This window comes from Xiphophorus maculatus, chromosome 2 (genome assembly GCF_002775205.1).
Source record: "Xiphophorus maculatus strain JP 163 A chromosome 2, X_maculatus-5.0-male, whole genome shotgun sequence".
Taxonomy (NCBI): domain Eukaryota; kingdom Metazoa; phylum Chordata; class Actinopteri; order Cyprinodontiformes; family Poeciliidae; genus Xiphophorus; species Xiphophorus maculatus.
Genome location: NC_036444.1, coordinates 22,500,882 through 22,522,656, shown reverse-complemented (window position 1 = coordinate 22,522,656; position 21,775 = coordinate 22,500,882). Strand labels below are relative to the sequence as shown.

The 21,775-nt window shown below is 40.4% G+C and overlaps 1 protein-coding gene across 3 annotated transcripts in view; it reads right to left on the bottom strand.

Annotated features, from left to right (window-relative positions):
• Window positions 1–6,194, bottom strand: part of shisal1 (shisa like 1) — a 65,933-nt gene extending 59,739 nt beyond the window's left edge. Inside the window, exons 1-2 of one of the 3 annotated variants that reach the window (XM_023352087.1) lie at window positions 3,417–3,811; window positions 3,206–3,341 (exon numbers count right to left, since the gene is read on the bottom strand). The gene's annotated coding sequence lies outside the window, so the exon portion shown is untranslated. Of the gene's footprint in view, window positions 1–3,205; window positions 3,812–5,813 lie in introns of those variants that run through there. The other 2 variants (XM_023352096.1, XM_023352100.1) reach the window with 2 other exon arrangements.
• Between the last annotated feature and the right edge of the window lie 15,581 nt (window positions 6,195–21,775).

Sequence of the window (21,775 nt, the reverse complement as noted above, 5' to 3'; positions counted from 1 at the left end):
ATTTTCAGTTCCCTGACTCCACCTAGTCAGGAAAGGTCAGTGAGCCATGAAGGACTTGCTATAACCATCTCCGCGAGGCAGCACATCGTCGTCTGCGTATTTAAGGCGAGGTGACGGAAAGTGGCCGTCAACTATTGACTGATGGTTGAACTTCACATTCCTGACCTCACATGTCTTCAGTCCCTCAGACGGAGCAGATTGTGACTGTGTGAATACAGACTAAGCACAAAGCGAGCGCGAACAATCCTGCAGCGGAACAAGGCTGTTTTAAATGCTCGCTTTTCACTTCAGGGGTCTCTGCATAAACACATCCCACTGAGCATACACCAGCACTTTCCTGTCACTAAAATGAATAGACTGGAGGCTTATGCAATATCTCTCCTTTCTTGTCCAAACACTCCGAACACAGAATAACTGCCTTACCACCCAACAACGAATATTTAAAGGAGTTCACAGCTCATTGCCACACTCGAGTCGTTATCAAAAGGCCTTCTTCGCCGCCGGCGCCTGGGCCGACTTTTGCATCGGCTCTTATCTTATCCATGACGAAAAATGGCTGCAGGAAGGGTTTGTGATAAAAACTGAGCATGGATGGCCTTTGTTGGTTTCAAGGAGATTTACTCAGTCACAGAAGTAAACAAGACCTGAACAATGCGAGATTTTTTTAAGGCATGTGAAGTGAAAAACTTGAACTTCTCTCTGGTTGCTGCGATAGCCACAGTGAAGGCTACAGAGGGGGCTGGACCTTTTGGTCCTTTGAAGCTTTTACTGATCAAGCATTAATTTGTTCCTACCAGGGGGACATTTTGTTCCCACGCTGACAGCCCATGATTTTAATTTCTTTTTCTATAATTTCCTCATAGGATACTGTATTGAAATGCAGTAAGTAACATCTACCTGGTGAAGGTTATTATGGTTTAATCAGCAGGCAGTCTGTCATGTTTAATGAGAATAAATGGACATCAGAACAGTCTGATACACAGTTTTCATAAAATAATTATTGACCCCACTAGGGGACAAGGGTGTTAGAAAATGGATGGATGGATGGATGGATGGATGGATGGATGGATGGATGGATGGATGGACGGACAGACTATTAGGGACACCTTACTAAGACCACACTGAACCTCTTATTATAGAGTTAACAAGGTATCTGAAGTATTCCTCAGAGTACTGATCCATACTGATAGGACAGCATCTCTCAAGATTTGTTGACTGCACATCTTTGACACAAAATGTCAGTCCCATTACATCCCAAAGGCTCTCTGTTGGGTTGAGATCTGGTGATTGGAGGCTAGAGGAGTACAGATAACATTTTGTCAAATTCAAGATGTGTTTGGTGATTTGGGTCTTGTTACAGGATGACTTATCCTGCAGGAAGCAACCATCTGAAGATGGGTAAAGTGTGGTAAGAAACTGATGGATATTGTCTGGAGTGTTAGTCAAATGGGTTGTGACATTTAATGGATGATCAGTCAGTACTAAAAGACCCTGTTCTGTAGTTTCTACAGTTTGGTACGGTTAAATCCTAGCTGAATTAGTATGATGTCTTTCTGTCCACCGATCAATGGACTGTGACACCACTAGCTCCACCCTAACAGTACCGTACCACTGTCCAGTGGACCCACAACTGAAGGGGTTCCAGGATTTGTGTGGTACGGGTCGGCTGCATGGCTGCTCTCACATTGGAAACATAAAATAGCTTACCAAAGCACATTGTTCCTTGTTGTGCTGTTCAGTGGAAATGAGGCAGAAGTGTGCCAAGAAAATATCCTTTACACTGTGGCACCATGACAACCAGCCTGAATTGCTAATACCAGGAAGGATGAATTCATTTTCAACATCTTAATACTGCAGGTGAAGACAAGACTCATTAGATCATGCAATGTTTTTGTGTTGAGATTTTGTTGACCTCCCATTGGCTGTTTGTAGCCAATGGGGTTACACCCGGTGTGGACATCTGCTGCTGTAGCACATCCACTTCAAGGTTCGTATTGTTGTGTGTTAGCAGATTGTATTCTGGAAACATTGGTTGCAGTAAGTTGCTATATAAACTGCTTTTACCTTTTTTTTTAATCACATACAAAAAATACTCTGCTCATTCTCCTCTGACTTCTGACATCAACAAGGCATTTTTGTCCACATTCATAAGACTTAGTAGTTACTTCCTCTTTCTTTAGACCATTTTCCATAAATCTTACATGGTTCGAAATGAAATTCACATTGTAGATTTATTTGCTTTGCAACAATCAGACTGCATTCGACATCAGGAAATGTCTTTCCTTCCTGTTTACTGATGTTCAAGTTTAACCTCAGCAGTCATCTCCAACATGTCCAGAGGCAGTGAAATGTGGGCTGGGCTAACATATGATTGGATCTTTAGCTCTTTGTGCTAACAAGCAATAGAGGAGGTGCATCTCCTAAAGGGAAGGGAAATTATGTACAGTTTGCTTGATATGATTGTAGCGCAATTAATTTCATAAGCTCTCTTTAAAGGTAAGAGCAACAAACACTCCCTGTACAGCCACTTGCAGTCAGCACACTTAAACAGCGCTCACCTCTGTGCAAAATCATAAAAGCTTCACAACTGCTGCCCCGGGGCCAGTTTTTGCACAGGCAAGGGCAGGATTTTAATTTTTTTTCACAGAAGGAAAAAAAAGCTTTTGTGTTGAATGAACAAAGGGAATTTCCTTCTTCAGCTGCTTCTCTCCCTCTCACCCTGGATCCTATCGTATGGCACCGTGCGTCTTCCCACACGCCTGTTTCTAAGCTACCGGCAGCGTCGTCTGCCAATCCAGCTTAATTGCCTCCTGTGTAAAGTGACAGCTGATGAGCGAGCAATGAGAGGGAGCTGTCCTCGCCTCTTCTTGCTTCTAGCCTCTGCTGCCTTTCCAGGGGATAGACTCCACCTGAGAAATTAGTCTATTCCCCTTTGGGGAATAAACAGTAATGCTGGCCTGGAGGGAAACTTCAACAACCAACATGGAAACTGGAGGAATATCACCAAAATGCACAAAAACAAAACAAAAACAAACAACAACATGTTCTCGTTTACAAAACTACTATGTGAGGATGAATAAGTGAAAGCAGGAGGAAACAATGCGAGCTTGGGAGGGAGATAAGTTTTTCAGAAGCAGAGGTAAGAAAAAAAAGAGAAGGAAATTACAGTCATCAACGTTTCATGCTTTCGGCTTTCTTTACATACCTTGCTCGATCCTGGAGAGAGGAAAAAAAAAAGATCCTCAGCCACTCGCAGAATTGGCCACCCTGTTGCTTCTTGTTTCCTCTTCTTTTGCTGTGTCTTCCTCACAAATAGATCCTCCTCATCCTCGGGTGTGGGGCTGAAATTAACAGCTCATAAGAGAACGCCAGAAAACACACCAGAGTGAAGAGGAGAAGAAACACACTCTTCTCACCCCTTACTCCTCCTTGGCAGTGTTTTCCCATCCGTCAGAGCGCAGCAACTGAAAGTGTGTGTGCGTGTGTTGTGTGTGTACGAGAGAGAGAACGAGAGAGAGAGGGAGGAGGAAATGATACTCAATGGGTGAGTGAGAGGGTGTGAGAGAGTGGAGGGTGATCCTCTGTACAGTACGCTCTCCGTCTGTCTGTCTCCGGCGTGCGCATTCCTTCCCGACAGAAGCCACGGGGTCGGCTGCTTTTGCAGCAACCAGACTTGGCTTCCTCCTGAGGGAAAAAAAGACTTCCTGTTCGCTCTCTCCTCAACTTTCCTCACGGCGTGAAGGCGGTCTTAGTTTGGCGGTCTTCTCGTTTTTTAATAATAATTCCCCTCTCTCATGCAATCATATTCCTGCTCAGTAGTCTCCAGTTGAGACTCGTGAGCATCCCAGCCAGCCTTGATGTAACTTCCTCCTTTCCGAACGCAGCCCATGCAGTGGCCACGCTTCTTACGAGGCATCTGCTGTGATTTTGTAATTTAAATGCCCCCTCTGTGACACAACAGTTTACATGTTCACTAGTTAGTTGTTTTTTTATTATTATTTATATTTGAGTTCAATATAGAAACCTCACAAATGTATTGAAAATTCTTTGACTTTCAATTGCCAGAGAGAGTACACACTCTGGCCACTTTATTAGGTACACCTGTTCAGTTGTTTAACACCAATCACTCAAAGCATTTAGTCGTCTAGTAAAGCCGATTTGCTGAAATTAAAACCAAACATTAGCACGAGGAATAGAGGAGGATTTATGTGACTTTTCTGATGAGTCTCAATTTGAGCTGCAACATTCAGTAGTGATTAAATCAACTAAAATCACACATGAACAAGCTTGCTCAGGCGATAAGTCATTGAAAAACATCCTCCTTCCACCGCTTGCTGTCATCTTCTTACATCCGGATGTTGATCACATGACTGGCGTGATGCGTTAAACGTCTGCGGAATACACTAATTTAGACACACCTGAAAAACTCCCTCATTCTCGTGCAAAAACAGATTTTTAATCAAAAAATGTGTGGGGGGGGGGGGTTTATTGGCCTGTTTCCATTAAGCAAATTTAGTTTTCTAATTCCATTTTGCACAATTATGCAGTGAATAGAAAAGCAGCTATTGTTACTGCTTTCACAATAGCAGCTCTCTGCTGAGGAGGCTTCTGAATCTGAACATTGTAGCTTCAATACGCAACTGAGTCCTGGTTCCCCTGACAGCCAGACAACAGGTGGTACGGATCAGAAATGCCACTTCATTCCTAATGCACCTCAACACTGGTGCCTCACAGCACGCCTGCCAAACCCCCTCCTGCTCGCCCATAATCGTACCGACAAACATAAATCAAACACCCTCATTAAATTTACAGATGACATCATTTTTAAAGTGCTGCTGCATGACAGGGTGCCACCGTGGACAACAGTCGGAAAAAATAAGGAATTCTTTGAGGAACAACTTCAGGAGATTCAGCATGGCTTTGGGTTTCGCTGTTGAGAACGTTCTAGCAGGTTGCAATGCAGTCTGGTAGCTGCATTGGCCTCGAAGCTCAAAAGAGAACGATCAGATCGACAAACTGCATTAGCTGGACCAAACTGGCAGCCATCCAGGACCTCTATAGACGGCGCTGCAGACAAAGGTCGTCTCCAAGCCCTCCCATTAGGGAGGGCTTCTGCACATCCGGCAGAATATAGATCTGCAGATTCAAGAAAGGTTTCTGTCCACTGTCTATCAGAGCTACATGTTAAAAATGGCAACTAAGAACTGATTTCTGTAATTTTACTCTCAGCTAAATCCTCGTTTTCATACTGGCAACATGCTACATTTAAACACACTTTAGTGTTTGTCTGAAGTTTTAATTAAATACCTAAAATATTTTTCTTTTAATCTTTTAATTGCTAATAATCTATCACTATTTGTTCTTGTGCAATATCAAATGTATCTTTTTTTCTACAGCGATAACTGTGGTTAACATTGCATCGTATGTGTAACTGGAAGTTATGAATACAAGTTTATTGTTGAAGCTGATTTACAACAATCTGGATTCACTTTTGAGAAATGAACCATAAACACAAAACTTTGACAAAATACAAAGATATTAAAAAGTACAATAAGCTGCAAATGAAACTTACTGGAATACAATTTAAATCATTTGAATGACGACAGATACAATTTATGGGACCAGAAAAGAAGCCAACGCTCACATTTCATCTTAAAAAAAAAAAACGGCCACAAAATTTTTACAGCAGTAGTAATATTACATTTCTAGATGTACAGTCAAAACCAGAAGTTTAAATACACCAAATAAAAAACTCACTGTCTGGAGTTAAATAAATAAGTAATTATAAGGATAATTTATGGCAATTCACTTACCAGTTTTTTCAGAATAATGTAAAATGAAACGCAGTCATTAGGAGGCGCTGCTTTTTTATTGATATTAAGCTACTAATAATGGCCGTGACGTGTTCGTAGCCCATTGCTAACAACTGCTAAGTGCCCGTCTCGCAATGCTCCGCTGGTTCCTGGTGTGTCACTGCAGTTGAAAAGCCTAAGCTCGTCCCCTGAGCGTGGTGAATTCTGGGTCAGCATGCACATAGAGCGACAGATCAATGAGGTCCCACCCATTACCCAAAGGTGATCAAAGGGTCACGCTAACAGTTTCTTCCACTCGCTTGATAAAGTGTCAAAATGTCTCTCAGAGTCGAACGCGCACGCCAGAGCCAAGGTGACGATGACCCCACGCGGATGAAGAGTGAATTTCTCAGAGGTTGGGAAAGCGGAGGGTAGGGGACATATGGCCGCGTCGTCTTGAGCGAGCGACGCCCCCGTGGAGCACGGTGGGTGCTGCTCCCGCACACATCAACATGCAGGAGGAGGAGGGGGCATTGTGGAGGGCCGGGTTCTGTCCAAGGGAAGATGAGCCGGCAGGGCTGCCTGAAGCCCGTCTGTGTGGCGACCGGCCTGTATGATGTTCAGCCAGGAGGAAATATGCAGGGGAGAGATATAATGCATCCTTTGAGCGCGCTTTTGTGTCTCTGCGTGTGCACCTGAACGCCGCAGTCCATTTTTAGAACTTTCATCCGCAAGCCCAGTCCTGTTCCTACAAGATTTAGTGCATCTCCAGCTACTTAATTAATGAGTGGCATGACCAGTGTTGAATCAGATCTTTGTTTACTCTGCAATTTCCTTCTTGTGAGCGAAAAACAAGCAGGAGGCTATTGTGCGACCGCACAGTATCATTCTATCTGTCTCCGATGATGAAATTCTTGCAGGGATTTATACGGAGCCCTCCACCCACGGCGACATAAAGTGAACATTACACACTTCCTTCAAATCCTCATGAAATATTGAGTAGCTTGAAATGTGCACGGAAAATCAGCTCATGAAGTACGAATGCGGAGCCGGGGAAGCTGCGTGGCTTGTTCATCCGTCTCAAGATAATCCCTGTGATGACTTGTTTCGCATCTCGTGAAGTTAGATGAGTCATTCAGCCCCCGATGTTCCCCCTGCAGGTGGGAGCGTTCGCTACGGAGAGGAAAAAGCCCACTCTCAGGTGTGGGGTCATGTTTATGACAGGCTCCTTGTTTCGACCATCTTCCAAACAGCTGGGGTCGGTAACGACACGACCGAGTCTGGGCGCTGCGTTTTGAAGTGTGTGTTCTTCTGAAGTAATGCTGCACTCGGACGAAAGGATGAATTTATTGCAGAAATCAACTAAAAACCCATCTGTTCTTGGGAGAACTTTTCAAATAGAGAATATACTGTAGCTGCGTATTGAAGTGAATATTGTCACCCTAAAATAATGGCTTAGGTCACTGTTTTCGGCAAAAAAATAAAATAAATCCCAAGGCTGAGTTGAGTTAGGCCGTTGTTTTAGGAAGGTCACGATATGGTTTACTTTACTGCATTCAGTTTGTTGTTGTTGCTGTTGTTGCTGTTGGTTGAAGTCTGTCAGCATCCAATATCCTAGATATTTGGACAAGATATAGATTTTGTTCGAATCCTTATTCCTTGTTAATTTGGATGCCTGCTTAACATAATGGAAATGTTGCAAAGTAAGTAAGCCTCATGACAATAAATTTCTGCATCCTTTCAAACACCTGACAGTTTTGGCCAAAACCAGACGGATGTTTGGCTGCAACGACTCGTCCAGCTTTGAGGCAACGTAGAGTTTCATTGTGACAACAGAGTCTTTTTTTAGTTGCTCCTCCCTGCTTTTCATATCCAGTGTTTTTATAGAATCGGTAAATAATTTTTGTGTCAGTGTGTGTGTGCACTTTTACATGGGGATTAAATTTGAATTTATCTTCTGTGGTCTACGTTTTATCTAAGCATTATCTCCTCTAAGACACTCAGACAGTTTGAGTTTTTGTTTTTGTTCTTTGGAGATGTTCAAGAGAATTAAAAGCGGTGTTTCTAAAAGCAGCCTTTTACACAAATATGATTCACAGTCTTTCAAAAGGAAGAACTAAATAGCACTTATATGGAAATATGTCTATTTTTTCAATCTCTGTAATATTTTTTCCATCATTAACGCCCCAGGCAGAAGACATGGATTATATTCTCCATTTAGAAACCTTAAGACGGCGGGTTTAAGAGACTGATGTAAAATTTAGCAGGGCTATAACTTAGCATCTTGCAGCTGATGCTAAAATGTGCTGTGATATTTATAAGACAGAATGTTGATAAGTCTTTCTCTGGGGGCTTCCTCGTGGCACAGACAGAGGTCAAAGATGGAACGGGGAATTGTACAAATCCCCACAAGTCATTGCGTGACCTCTGGCCTTTGGATGAAAACGGTTAATAGGAAAGTGCGCCGCGAAGCTACGTTTTTATTAAGAGTAAAAGTCAATAAGACATCAAAGTTTTCCGTTTACTTATCAGAGTTAATGTGTAACTATTCTGGCTGAAGGTATTGCAGTCTTATATAAAACTCCTCCTCCCCTGGCCTGCAGCGATGCGATTTTGACATGTTAATGTGGACCAAAAATCGGTTAAATAAACCTCTCTGTTCGAAAATCTTCTGACACGCTGGTTGCACTTTTCCTAATTTAGTGGAGTGTGTTTTCCTCATTGCCTGAAAGCTGTAAACCTCATTTTAAAAGCAATGGGGTGTCACCTTTAATCGCCAACTGCTAGATTCAATCACAAGTCGTTTAGTCATTTGAAACGCTCTAAGATTGCCAGACCAGACCAAACAAACCTCAGCGTGCCTCGGAAAGGTTGGCCAGTGCACCACACCATATGTCATTGCTTCATTTAAACATTTGGACTAGGTTTGAAACACACGCGCACATTGACTTCCTATGCTCACAACTTCATTTATCGGTATTTATTTACAGTTTAAGTTGATTCTAAGTCAAGGTTTTACCCAAGGATGTCCCTGCATATCAGGCTTAAGGGGGAAAGCATTTTTTGCTTTTGTGGAGCAAAAATCCGTCTTACCCACAAACAATCTGTGAAACTATTCAGGAAAGAAACAGCAAGTCTTTTAATCACAGTCAGAGATTAGAGAGGAAGGTTAGAGCTCAAGAGCTGTTGGTTTGCCCGTCACTAATTTTGAAAACAAAAACCAGCAAGCAGCAGAAAAGAGGCAGAAGACGGCCGAAAATATTGGAGAACGTATGAGATGTGTCTGATTGAAGTTTTATTTTAGCAAGGTGACATTTTCTAACCCTGTAGTTAACAAAACTGGATCATGAAAATGATCTGAACTCTAAAATCAGACTCTTAAAATCCCATTTTAGAGTTTTTTTTTTTGTTTTGTTTTGTTTTTTTAGTTCAGGGTGTGCTTCAACATTTGGCTTCATTTCCCTCACTATAAAGATTACATTCAGTATTATAAATCTATGAATGTCAAATCAGGAGAAGTTGCTATAAGCATTTAATAACCATTTAATTTGCCCTCTCTGCAGTTTGAGCCCAGACTGTAGCGATTCTCATTTCAGGCAAAAATCCTTCAGGCGTGTCACGTGTTAAAGTTACCCAGGAACTTAATTTAGTTTTAGATCCAGAAGCTGAAAACTGAGCTCAAAAAATTTTTAATTTGCAAAAGAATAAAAAAAATTTACTCTAAAGTGGAAAAATAAGGCATCTTTTTTTTTTTTTTTTTTTACATTTTATATATATATATTATTTCCAGCTCTGAGTAAACTAGTTTTTTGTGTTGCTTTTGATTTGGTAGCAAAATTACCCATTTGTGTTTGCTCCATTTCTCAGCTGGAATTAAAACTAAAAGCCAAGTGGATAACGCATGTTTTCACCAGGCACAGCTCCTAAAAATACATTTCCATAAATAACATTTTGTGTAGAGTTAATGAGATTCTGAATAAATTAAATCTCCAAGTCACTTTTTGTTATGCTTTCCTAAATCCACACACAAACGGTGGACGTCCTTTCCAAAATGTTTCTCATGTGAATCAGCCTCGTGTCTAGTTCAAGTCGTCTCCCGCAGCAGGTGAAGTGACAAACTGGTTCTGGCATCGCACTAAAATAGCTTTGCTGTCTCGAAGTTATTCTGTCTGAACACTGAACTCTCAGAACTGTCATTGTGTTGCAATGCGTCAGGTCAGCTATGTATTTTTTTTATTTTTTAAAGTTTTTTTACAGCTCTCATCATGCCACAACTTATTTTCTGCTGTTTGAACAGAAAAAGGAAAAAACAAATCAACGTGGTAAACTCAACTTGTGTCAAGTTTTTAGTCAAACAAGCAAAACAAACAAACAAACAAACAAAAAAACAGCTCTTAAACTTTTGTGAACACCAATTATTGGTTATTTCATTGATGCGAAAATAAAAAAAAATGTTTTTAAATGTACTGACAAATAACCAACACTCACAAAACTTACTACTGATGTAACTGTCAGATTTTGGGTGACTTTGTGTTTTGTGCGGATAGTTTTCTGCTTTTACCCCAGTTTTCCACCAGAGGTCGCTGGGGAGTCAGAACTGTTGGCTTCCCGGAGGGCGGTGCTGACCAGGTGCACCTTCACACCTGAGCGCTACGAGGCTTGCATTGGGTTTACGCCTGTGCGGCAGTGAAGGAGACCTGCTGCTGCGGGGCAGAGCTACTCAGGTGTGTTAGAGTCATAGCAGCAAACCAGCAAAACGCAAAGAACTTGGCACAGTTTTCCCCCCAAACTAATCGACTGAGTTGAGTAATGCTGTTGGATGCAGGTAATGTTAGCTAAAAGATGACGAGCTAATACCAGTACAGCACCTTAAGCTTGTTAACTAGTAGCCTGTAGGCTACTGATGGTGTTTATGTTCAAAAGTGGGTAGTACTTGTTACATTCACTTGAGTAAATGTTTTGAAAAACATGGTATTCATAAGAGTAGTTTTACTGCACTTTACCTTTTTCTTTTACTTGAGTAATATTATTATTGCTACAAAGATTAATTTGTCCCCCAGAATAAGCCTCTCCAAAAGGCAGCGAAACACAGGAGTTAAAGCTTCCTCTTGGGATTCTCTGCCAGAACTTCCTTTCGATTGTACAACCTGTCCGCCGTCCAAACTCTCCGGTTCGTCATCGCATCCTCCAGTGACAACCACACAGACCACTTCACCTTTTTAAAACTTTTTCCTGGTATCTTGAGAGTATGTGAGTCAGGCACTTAGCTTAAGAAAACCATGACTTAATGTCAGCCACTGGTAATTCAGAGACATGGCATTACTAGGAGGCAGTAAACGATCTGACAAGCACTCCTTGAAATCAAGAGGAACATATCTTGTGAGAAGTGATTACTTGATGGGTAGCAGGTGCACTACCCATCAAGAAACAGCTGCTAGGGTAAGATTAATAATGTTATAAATGTGTATCGACACAGGTTCTGGAACGCCAATGAAAAATGCTGTAATAACTCTTCCACACATGTAGGTGGCAGCACTGACAACATTTGCAAATGAAGAAGATCCTGGGCATTGCTAAAGCAGCGCCAGGCTAAAAAAGCTTAAAAGATTCTTGAACATTAAATGTTTTTAGCCTTTCTTCTCATAGTTGTTATTTAGTTTGCACTTGATGTTTTATGGAAACAGTAAGGGTGGACAAGATAGAAGTGAAAAACCAGCACAAACGCAGCACTGTTGCATTTTCTAGAACATAAAGTGGTTGCGTTATTGTTTCAAATTCTCTCCAGATATCTAATCTATATAAATACATCACAAAAAATCTTGCCAAAAATCCAAAGTCAGGTTATTTAGCCAAATAATGTTATGTTCATTTGTAATTAATTATTTTTGCAAATATGTACCTTGAAATTAAATTATTTTTTTAATTCTGACTTTTGTTTATTTTTTTTAACAGACTCAAAAAATAAAGAGGTGAAAAACATATCAGAAGACAGAGAAACCCTCCATAAAATATTCAGCATCTGTCAATTGCATATTTGCTTCTTCCATTCCTGTCTGCATGGAAAACACTCAAAGCATGGAAAACGCTCAAAGCATGGAAAACGCTCAAAGCATCATCACCTGTCATCATATGTTGCTTTGAAGCCTCAGTGCGGAGAATATCTGTCAGTCAAGCTGGTCCACTCCGGGTCCAGCTAAATTTTGCATGAGCTTTTTTTCTTGTGGGAGCAAAGCTTTCAGGAGGAATTTATGTGAAAATCCACTTTGGGCTAAACCCAAAACAACAAAGCTTTGCTCGCAGTCACCGACACGGATGAGACGTTGTTATTGCCGTCATAAAGCACCAGAATTACTTTTGTGTTTGTGAATGGGGATTAAACGTGATTGTAGCAATCATTCCCCCTCTGGGATTAGGCTGTTTCTTTGTGCAAAAGTTTTATGGTTCTTCACCTCGAAACGACTCGTGTCATTTGCGGTGATTGACGCCTTCGCTGTCGATTTGCTTCTGGATAATTAGTGAGAAAACGGCGCGGGGATTGCCAGCCATGAGATCAATTCGACTCTGTGTCAGACCCACGGGCTGCTAAAGATTTTTTGTCTTTGTGGCATCAATAATAAATTACCAAAGCAATTCAGGACATCAGGCTGTAAACATGGAAGCTTGACTGAGGATTGAAACTTGACTGATAAACACCAAAGGTGAATTATGATCTGCGTTTCTTTTTCATCAGAGCTATATTTTGAAAAAGAGGAGGAGATCATTTTGATGGTACCATGGCAACATAACTAAGCAAAATATTAAGCTTCCAATTAAAACCAAAGCTCATTCTGGCATCATCCCAGACATGTTTAATAGCAACTTTAACTTGCAAATCTCTGTGGTTTTGTTGTGTCTGACTAGGAGGAAACACCAGAAGCTCTGACTGCATTTGCCTCAGACTGTTTGTCAAAACCTGTTATATATCTGATCTATATCTATTCTCTGTTGTCAACCAGAGAATAGATATAGATCTTACTCTAAATGACCTGCGTTCATGTTTCAGGTTCGGACCACACAGAAAGCTGCATTCCAGACTGACCGGCAGCAACAAGGAGCGTCCAGTCACTGAGATCCTTACTCATGTCTTATTTCATAAAATGAGTGTTATATAACAAGCAGCTCTCACGCTGATTCCTGCACTTGTGCTTTATGTGAGTTGGGAAGTTATGAGACACAAACTGACCTTCTCACCCCCTTCGCTTTCCAGAAATCCAATTAGCTGTTGCCAAACTTTAAAATGCTCTCTCCCCCATTTCTACCTGCTCCGAGCCTCACTACCTTTCTTATCAGGAGAGACCTCTACGTCTCATCAAGCTCAGCCATTACAGACATTTGCAGCCACACTTTGAAGTCTTGACACGTTTAATTCACCTGCTAAGCCATTGAGTCAAATGTGCATGCGTAGACGTCGGTTAAACGGAGGTCCTACATTTAATATATGTTTCTTTCATCTAAAAGTAGAGCCCAGCATTTTATGGCTTTGTTTAAGAGCAAAGAAGCAGCTGACAATCTGAGACGTCCAGTGAGGCTTTGGGCCGATGTCTGTCATGAGGGGCTTTTAGGATAAATGCACCGAGCAGCGTTCAGGAACCTTTATATTGTGTTTACATGTGAGGCTTTTAGAGACGGACGTATCCAGGGGGACTACAAATGACTTAATAGCTCTGGGACACGGCCGCACTGTTGTCAATAGCTGTGTGGGGACGATGTCTCTGTTTCTCTCAGCAGCTACGATCAGAACAAAAGAGTTTGCTAGAAAGACTTGAGACCGGTTTTGAATAGAATAGTACCACGTAAAAACCCTGAGACATCTGACCTGCTCTCTCCTGAGGCAGCTAGCAATGTACGCACTTTACAAGACGGCGGAGTTACTGTGAAGGGACTCTTCGCGCCTAAACAAAAAACTAATATGGAAGAAGATTCATATAATTTGTGTATGTCCTCAGCGCCAATAACAGGGTGAGGTTGCTAAAATTGTTAGGACTGCAAGCGAAGTCAAGTTTATTTGTTCGGCACATTTCAGTAACAAGGCAGTTCAAAGTGCTTCGCACCATAAAAACATGATGCAGTAACTAATTATGCAAAAGCCATAAACATTAAAACGCCGTCATCAAAAAATCAGCCAGCGCTGTTAGCTTTGGATTCATTGCTAGAAGGCCTTTATCAGTCTGCTGCTGCCCATTTTAATGTTCTCCACATGCAGTCTGTGGCGAGGAAAGAGGAAGAGCATCGCTCCGCTCTTTATTTCATACTCTGTGACGTCACGGGGAATCCAATGGTGGCGGGTGGGCAGTCCTCTGAAAATGGGTTGATGATGTGCATTCTGGGATTCAGAGTCTCCTTTCTCTCCTCTGTGTGTAGTTCAGTCAAATGATGAATTGTCCAGTGCTTTGTGAACCACTCAGAGCTTTGTGTTTACATTATTCTATGGGCAAAATCTGCTTTTCGAATGTAAATTGGTGCTACACTTTATTTTTATTTGTGAAATAATTTGAAACCTGTGCATCGTTCTCTTTCCAATTTACAATAAAATCCTACTTTGTGTTTATCTATCACAAAAGTTGAATAAAGTTGCTTCTTTATCACATCAAATCCTAACAAAATAGTTTGAAGTTTATGCTTGTAATGTGACAAAATGGGAACAGTTCCTACTTTTGAAAGGAAAAGTGACACAATTTAAATAACTCAATAAATATTTTTGATTTTGTTTTACGTGTTGGACATGTATAGTAAGCTCCCTACATTCTGCAAAATGATACAGTAAAAAAAAAAAAGCAGAGTTAATGTAACATTTAACGTTATGAACTCTTCCATCTGTTTACTAGAAATATAAATATTGGACCTGTAGCATCTGAAGGTGTTGTTGATGCTTTCGTAAAGATGCAGATTCAGGATGACAACCTCTGTCAGGCTGCCAAAGACTGAAATAAAGGCGAAAAATAATTACGTGATAATCTCACTTGGTAATCATCATGAAAAAAAAAGGCACAAATTTACAAAGACTGCGAATTTCTCTGGGCCCTGGCTACTCCTGGCAAATTTCTGCGGAGGAGCTGGCTCTTTTCGTACAAAAAGATGTCTGCAAGAACATTGCAACCTCACTACAAAATACGCAGATAATTCATGCAGCCTTTTAGAGTTAAAGTGCTGCCTCTGCAATCAAAAAGAAAATAGTTCATATTCTAAACTGACGGAGAAGCCAAGAAAAACTCAAATTACTGCAGCTGACAAAATCCTCAGACATCTGCTCTACAGGCAAAGTCTGTTTATCACTTTTGAAATGCTGTCAATTTAAAGTCTGCTTTTCTGTCTTTGTCTTTTGCTACAAACACACACACGCCCGCACACACACACACACACACACACACACACACACAAATCTTCAAATCATCAGAGGAAACCTATTTAGAGGAACAGAGGCCTTTTACATCTGGGACAAAGCCCTCTATGCCGAAATTGTTTTTGATTGGAGAGGGAATAATTATTAGCACTTAAATTGTCAATCAGCTCATGAGGCTTTTCATGTGATTGCATAAGGGCCCTTAAAAGCTGCCCGGGCCTCTTCAAGAGCCCGACAGCGTGTGAGAGCTTACCCTGCCGAATGAGATCAGTAGACCTGCGGAGCACGAGCAACAGGGGCGAAGACTTCACCTCTGACCTGGTGCTTTTGAGCATCCATGGAAAAATCTTTGACACAAAACCGCTAAATCTGGCTTAGGTAACGGAAATGCATCATGGCACAATAGCACAAAGTGGCTGATAATGTTTTGCCTTTTTCTTAATCCATGTTTTACTTCCTTAGCTCCAATCAGATGTGAATGAAAAGCTAAACATTTTGTAGCAGCTCTGATAAAAGTTGAGAAATTAGCATAAGTCCATAAGTGAGTTTCTTAAAATGAGCAAAATGTTTTATTTAAGAAAGTTAGACCAGAGGGTAATAATTTTTGATTTTCTCACAGAATAATCTACTTAAAATTTAAAAAATTACTTACAATTCCAAGTGTTTATGTTTTGTTAACCACATTTTCTGCTTTCATTTTGCAGTAAATAAAACTGCAAACATCCAGTGACCTTCACTAAAAAGCAACAATTTATACAATTTAATTTAAAATTAAAATTACTGATATACCATGCCTTGCTACCTAAAAAGCACTAAATTTCCTTTCTAAACAAACAAAATAAACAATCTATCCAGAAGTATAGATTGGAAGATTAAAAAGATATTTTATACCTTGCTACTGAAAATTCACAAAATTTTATTTACAGACAGACAAAATCAAAAAAATAATCTACCCAAAAGAATTAGGAAAATGTATAATCCCTTTTCATGTTTTGAATTTAGAATATTTACAGATTCCTTGAGACAAAAATCTGATTCTTTTGCTTGGCTGCTCTACATTAAAGGCTCTTTAACCCTTTAAAGTGTTAAAAGCTGGACGTGGTGGACAGGAATTCAACCCAGCATGTGGGATTTATGTGCTGAAACGCTGCACGTCATATCCAATGACATGAATATTTCAGATATTGATTCACCTGAACTAGAATATTGACATTTCTGTTGTGCACGCTGCACATCTGTCTCATGATATCATGTTTGTGCCTCATCTCTTCGGGTCTGTTTGACCAGGCGTGCGCCGTGTGGATGAGCGATGACCTGTGTTTGCTCCAGCACGATTGTCGGTGGGGAGCCGGCTGGTTAGAGTCACAGGACATTTGCTGAGCGACTCATGGAAGGTCACGTGTGGCTGATGCTGACAAGACCTCTGGCAAATGAAATATAGACTCACAGAGTCATCGTGAAAACCTCGAGAGCATTGAAAGCATTTCTACTTCCTAATTAAACCAATCAAAACTGTCCTAAAGTACACACACACGCACACAAGTACTTGAATAAGTTTCTCACAATGGGATAATTCATCAAATTTAAAACATGCTAAGCATCCTGAGTAGCTCTGTGATTTAGCCATGCAGAACTAATGTTATGGCAGCAACAGAGAAACAGTGAAGACTTTTGTTTGAACAGGAGACATTTCCTAAAACAATAAACATCAACACTCAAATCAACAATTTAACCTCAGCTCAAACTCATGCAGGAAGGATTTTCAGCTGTATGTTACACAACAACATGTCTGCTGCTCTACCGTCGATTAATATTTGATTACTGCTGGTAAGTGATGCTCACTATTCATCTGCGTACAAAATACCAAACAAACTTAAACAAATTTTACATCATCAGATCATAACATGAGATGCTTGTTGTAATGCAAATATAATGAACTCAAACCACTGCAGACATATTGGGTGACTTTGCCTCAGTTCACCGGTTAGGATGAAATTTGGACAAAGTTGAGTTTTTCAATACAACAATAAATCCAAATACACATTAAGTTGTGTTTGGATTTATTGTTGTATTGTAAATGTGTTTCATTTACAACTTTAAAAAGTATATTCTTTGTGATTTTCCTGTTGAGATGATTAAATTAAGTAGGGCTGGTTAATTTAATTATTGCATATACGATTGATGAATATTCAATTATGATACTAATAAGTGTCATAGCATATAATAGAACAAAACACATATTGCATCCTATATGTTTTGCAGATATGTAGATAAGTATGTTGACGCTGCAGGCCTTTTAAATTTATACAATCCTTGCTATGTGTCAAATTTTATATTTTATATTTATTTTATATTAAAAAATATATCCAGCTAGAATGTTCTTGATAACCAAGTGCTTTCTGTGTAACTTGCTAATGAATGAAATATTTCAGTAGGAAATCTTTATTCATTACATAGCGGAATGCATTGAGAACAAAATAACATAAAAGTGATCAATGTAAGTCAGGCTTATCCCACGGAAATCTGGATTTACAATCATACTCAGAATAAAAGTGGAAAAATCAAATCACGTTAACGTCAGTGAAAACACCTCAAGACAAGTCTCAACGGGGCTCAGTGTGTGTGGCCTCCATGTTTGACCTCCCTATGACTGCTGCGAATGACCCTGATGATCCCAATGTTCTCCTGAGCGTTTTCCCTCCCAGGTCTGGATTAAAGCGTCAGTCATCTCCGGGACGAGTGCGACGTGGCGGCAGCAGTGGATGGAACGAGACATGATTTCCAGATGTGTGCTCTGTTGGATTCAGGTTTGGGGAACGCGCAGGCCAGCCCAACATCGAGCAGGAAGTTGTGACGCACTTCAGCCACATGAGGCCCAGCATCGTCATGCATCAGAAGGAGCAAAGGGCCCCACTGCACCAGCATATGGTCTCACTATGGGTCTCATCCTGGTACGCCATGGCAGTCAGGTTACCTCTGGGTAGCAGCACATGGAAAGATGTGCCGAAAATGTAGATTGCAAAACTAACATTTACGCAAGGAAATCCCTTTGTTGTACAAAAGAGCTGATCCTTAAACTACAGAGCAGGATAACATGTCGTGTTTTGATTGTTGATTCTATGTTGCATTGTGTTTGTGTTTGATATGATGTAAAGCACTTTGAAATGCCTTGCTGCTGAAATGTGCTATACAAATAAAAATGGATTGATTGCTTGATTGATAACACCAGTGGGGGGGCTTGATTTAAAAGCTTCTGTTAACCTGGATGAATTAGGAAGGAGACACATAAAGCACGCTGGCTCACTTACACCCACTACAGTCATCTTGGCGGATTGACTTGCTCCTGAGTGTGACCACTGTGAATAATGTGTCATGTTCCACAACCACCAGACATCCCTTGGGGGGGAAAGAAACACCTCAGTCCATCATTTCTGCAACACTAAAAATAATACATCTGTAATCCAGAATCAGTGCATAACATCAGGATTAACCATAAATGAGATGGAGGGAGGCAAGTTCCTGCTCAGATTTACTGAATCTGTCTCGACACTCGCACGGTGATTACAGTAGACGGTGTCCTTGGAGCTCGGCCAAAAATCACGGAATAAAAAGGCGCATGCTCCTTTCAACCCTCTGTGATGCTGTGCAGTGCTCAGGTTTGGCTTCATAGGACAAGGCTCTCAAGTCCTCCAAGAGCAAATCATCAACTCCAAGATCATTGTGAAACCAACAATATAATTTTAACAGCTTAAATTTTAACAGCTTAAGGGAAAGAACAGGGAACATAGAGTGCAGAAGGAGGCAATTAAATTTTAAAGAGCCTGATGATAACTGTGTATCAGAAGGGCACCTCTCCAAGATCTACAAGAAATTAATTCTATGTACTGGCAAAGATTTCAATTGGAGTTTTTCAAAAAATTTCTAATCATTTCCAGTTCGTGTTCAATCAAATGCAGCCCTACGGTAACTTGCTTACTGTGTCGGTCTTAGAAACAGGGTTCCAGCACGTTTCTCATGTTCCAGATGCTTCAAGGCTCAAATTATCAGCGTCCCAAGCTCGACATATAAATGCATGGAAATGGCTGGCATAAAAATCCAAAGCAGATGTCCAAATGGACAGATGATGACTGATGGAAGAATGGCTGAGAGGACAACCCATTGGATGCATGTATTGGTGAATCGTTTAGGTACTGGGACAAGGAAGACAAGTCCATACCAATCCAGACCTGAAAAATATTTCTTCTTCTAAGCCAGAATGACTTGACTTGGACAGAATCCAGAATAAAAGGAGGTTTACTTTAAGACCTGTTGTTGTCATTTCTCTCATCTGTTGTCCATCGTGATGTGTTATGAACATGTTTTCAAAATAATATGGCACATTTTCCATGAGCTTTTAATTTTATTTCTGGCTGTCATTTGCGTGAGTTTCCACTGTACCGTCCAAAACTGTGCTGTTTATATTATTACATCCTCCGGAGCTGAGAAGGTCACCCTGACTGCAGAATTATTATTTTTTTTATAGCTTTCACCCATCAGAAACTGTGAAATCAGACCAATAACACAGCTGTAATCTCAGATCCTGATAGCCGTTTCTGGGCTACATTTCTAACCTGGTATTTTGAGGTTGTTCTGGTTTCAGAATTACAATTGGGGTTTAGAAAAATGGTCCCAGAAAGTTACCCTGGTTACTGGAAAAAGGTTCCTATAGTGGAAATGCACCATATACCACAGAAATGGATATTAATAAAATAATTCACATATATCATAAATGGAGATATGATACAAGCCTCTGTCTCTGTCCTGAATCACCAGCAAGGTGTCAAGATTTCTCCCAAAATGCAGAGAAGGTGTTGTACAAAAGTCAGATTTGCAAATCCACTACGCTACTCATTGTAAATGTAATAAGTGCATCAAATGATTAAATTTTCCAGCCCAGCAGCTTCCTCTGATGGCTTGAATACGATTCAAAAACACAGTTGCTTTCACGCTGTTTATTAAAATGAAGCAAGAGGAATGCGCTTCACTTTGCTCGTCACGTCCTGTCTGGTCAATCTGATCGGCGCTTTACATGTTCGAATTAGTATTGCGGTGCTGTATTCTTTCCTCCTACATCCAAAAGGAAACCGAAAAAAAGGAAGAAGAAAAAAACCCCTGCAGTTTTAATCACAGAAAAGTGTTCAGACTCAAACCTCTGCTGAGTGAACTGTGACACTGTTTTTCAGGATCGCCTGGAGGAAAGGTGAGATTAGCTTTGATCTGACACACACACATATATAAAGACACAGAGAGAGACACGCCACCAGATAGATTGTGTCTTGTCTTTTATCTGTTTTCACTCTTTGATTCCATTTGTCAATTCTTCAGACCTAATCTACCTCTGGGCCTGCATTTTGTCTGCCTCAGCGTGAGCATCTCGCTTAATAAGACAAATCCTGGCCTCTTGTAACCTCGCAAATAGCAAACAAGGTGATTTCAATTTGACTTGTCATAAATCACAAAATATTAAATCCACACGACACAAGGCAGGAGTTGCACACGTGTACTGAACAACATCATGACGTCAGTTTTTAATCACCTCACATATACATTTACATGTACTGTATATATATCAGTAATTTCTATATATATGAACAGAAATATAATTATTTTTTTTCATTCCTGTTTATGTGACCATAAACAGGAATATCAACACCAGCAACAGCAAAATGCACCAATAATGATATTTTTACACTTTTATTTATTCTTGCTGTAAACAATAGCTCACTGTAAAAATAACTTACAGTTTAAATAAATAAATTCAGGAGTATCGACAGACACATCATGATTAATTTTAACTGTCTAACACAGTCTAAGTGGCAAAGAGGCCTTGCGTTAGAGTCTAAATGTTGAGAGAGCAAGTAGGCTGTGAAAATGGGTCGGACTTTTCCTCAGTAACTGTGGGTCAAATGATAGATCAGAGTCCCTGACCTGCTGCTGGTCTCTGCAGTGACCGCTGCTGCTGCTGGGAATGTTTGAAGCAACATGGATCAGATTTGGGAAAAAAAAAGTAGCAAGTTTACCAGGCAGACTTTAAAAAAAAAAAATTATAATTTTTTTTAATGGCTTTTAATGCAGCCTCTGAAAATGACCATGTTCTTCAAAAAGTATTAAACTGGTGAACAAATGGTAATGAAGGAAAACACTGGGATTTGGGTCTTATTCAGCTGCAGAATGGAAATTGAAAGAGGAGGAAAAACAATAAACTGATTTTATGCAGCTGACCCAATTATAATTTGTTCAAACTGTGCGAGACGGAAAATTTTAATATATACAGCAAATCATTGCAAGTCATAAATGTGTTTATTTCTTGTCTGGACTTCTCATTGGTCTCCAGCAAAATAAATAAAGTAGAAATGTCCTCATCCAAACAAATGTCATCACATGTTGATACCATCACTTTGACTTCTGACATTTAATAACAACAAATACGGCAATCTAATTGATTTCTCTCGCTTTCTTCAAATGTGTGGAGTGTTTCGTTTGAATGCCTCTCACTTCCTACGTTCACCAAACCTGACAAACATCAACAGCGGGGCGTCTACAGATCAGTGAAGGCGGATGAAGA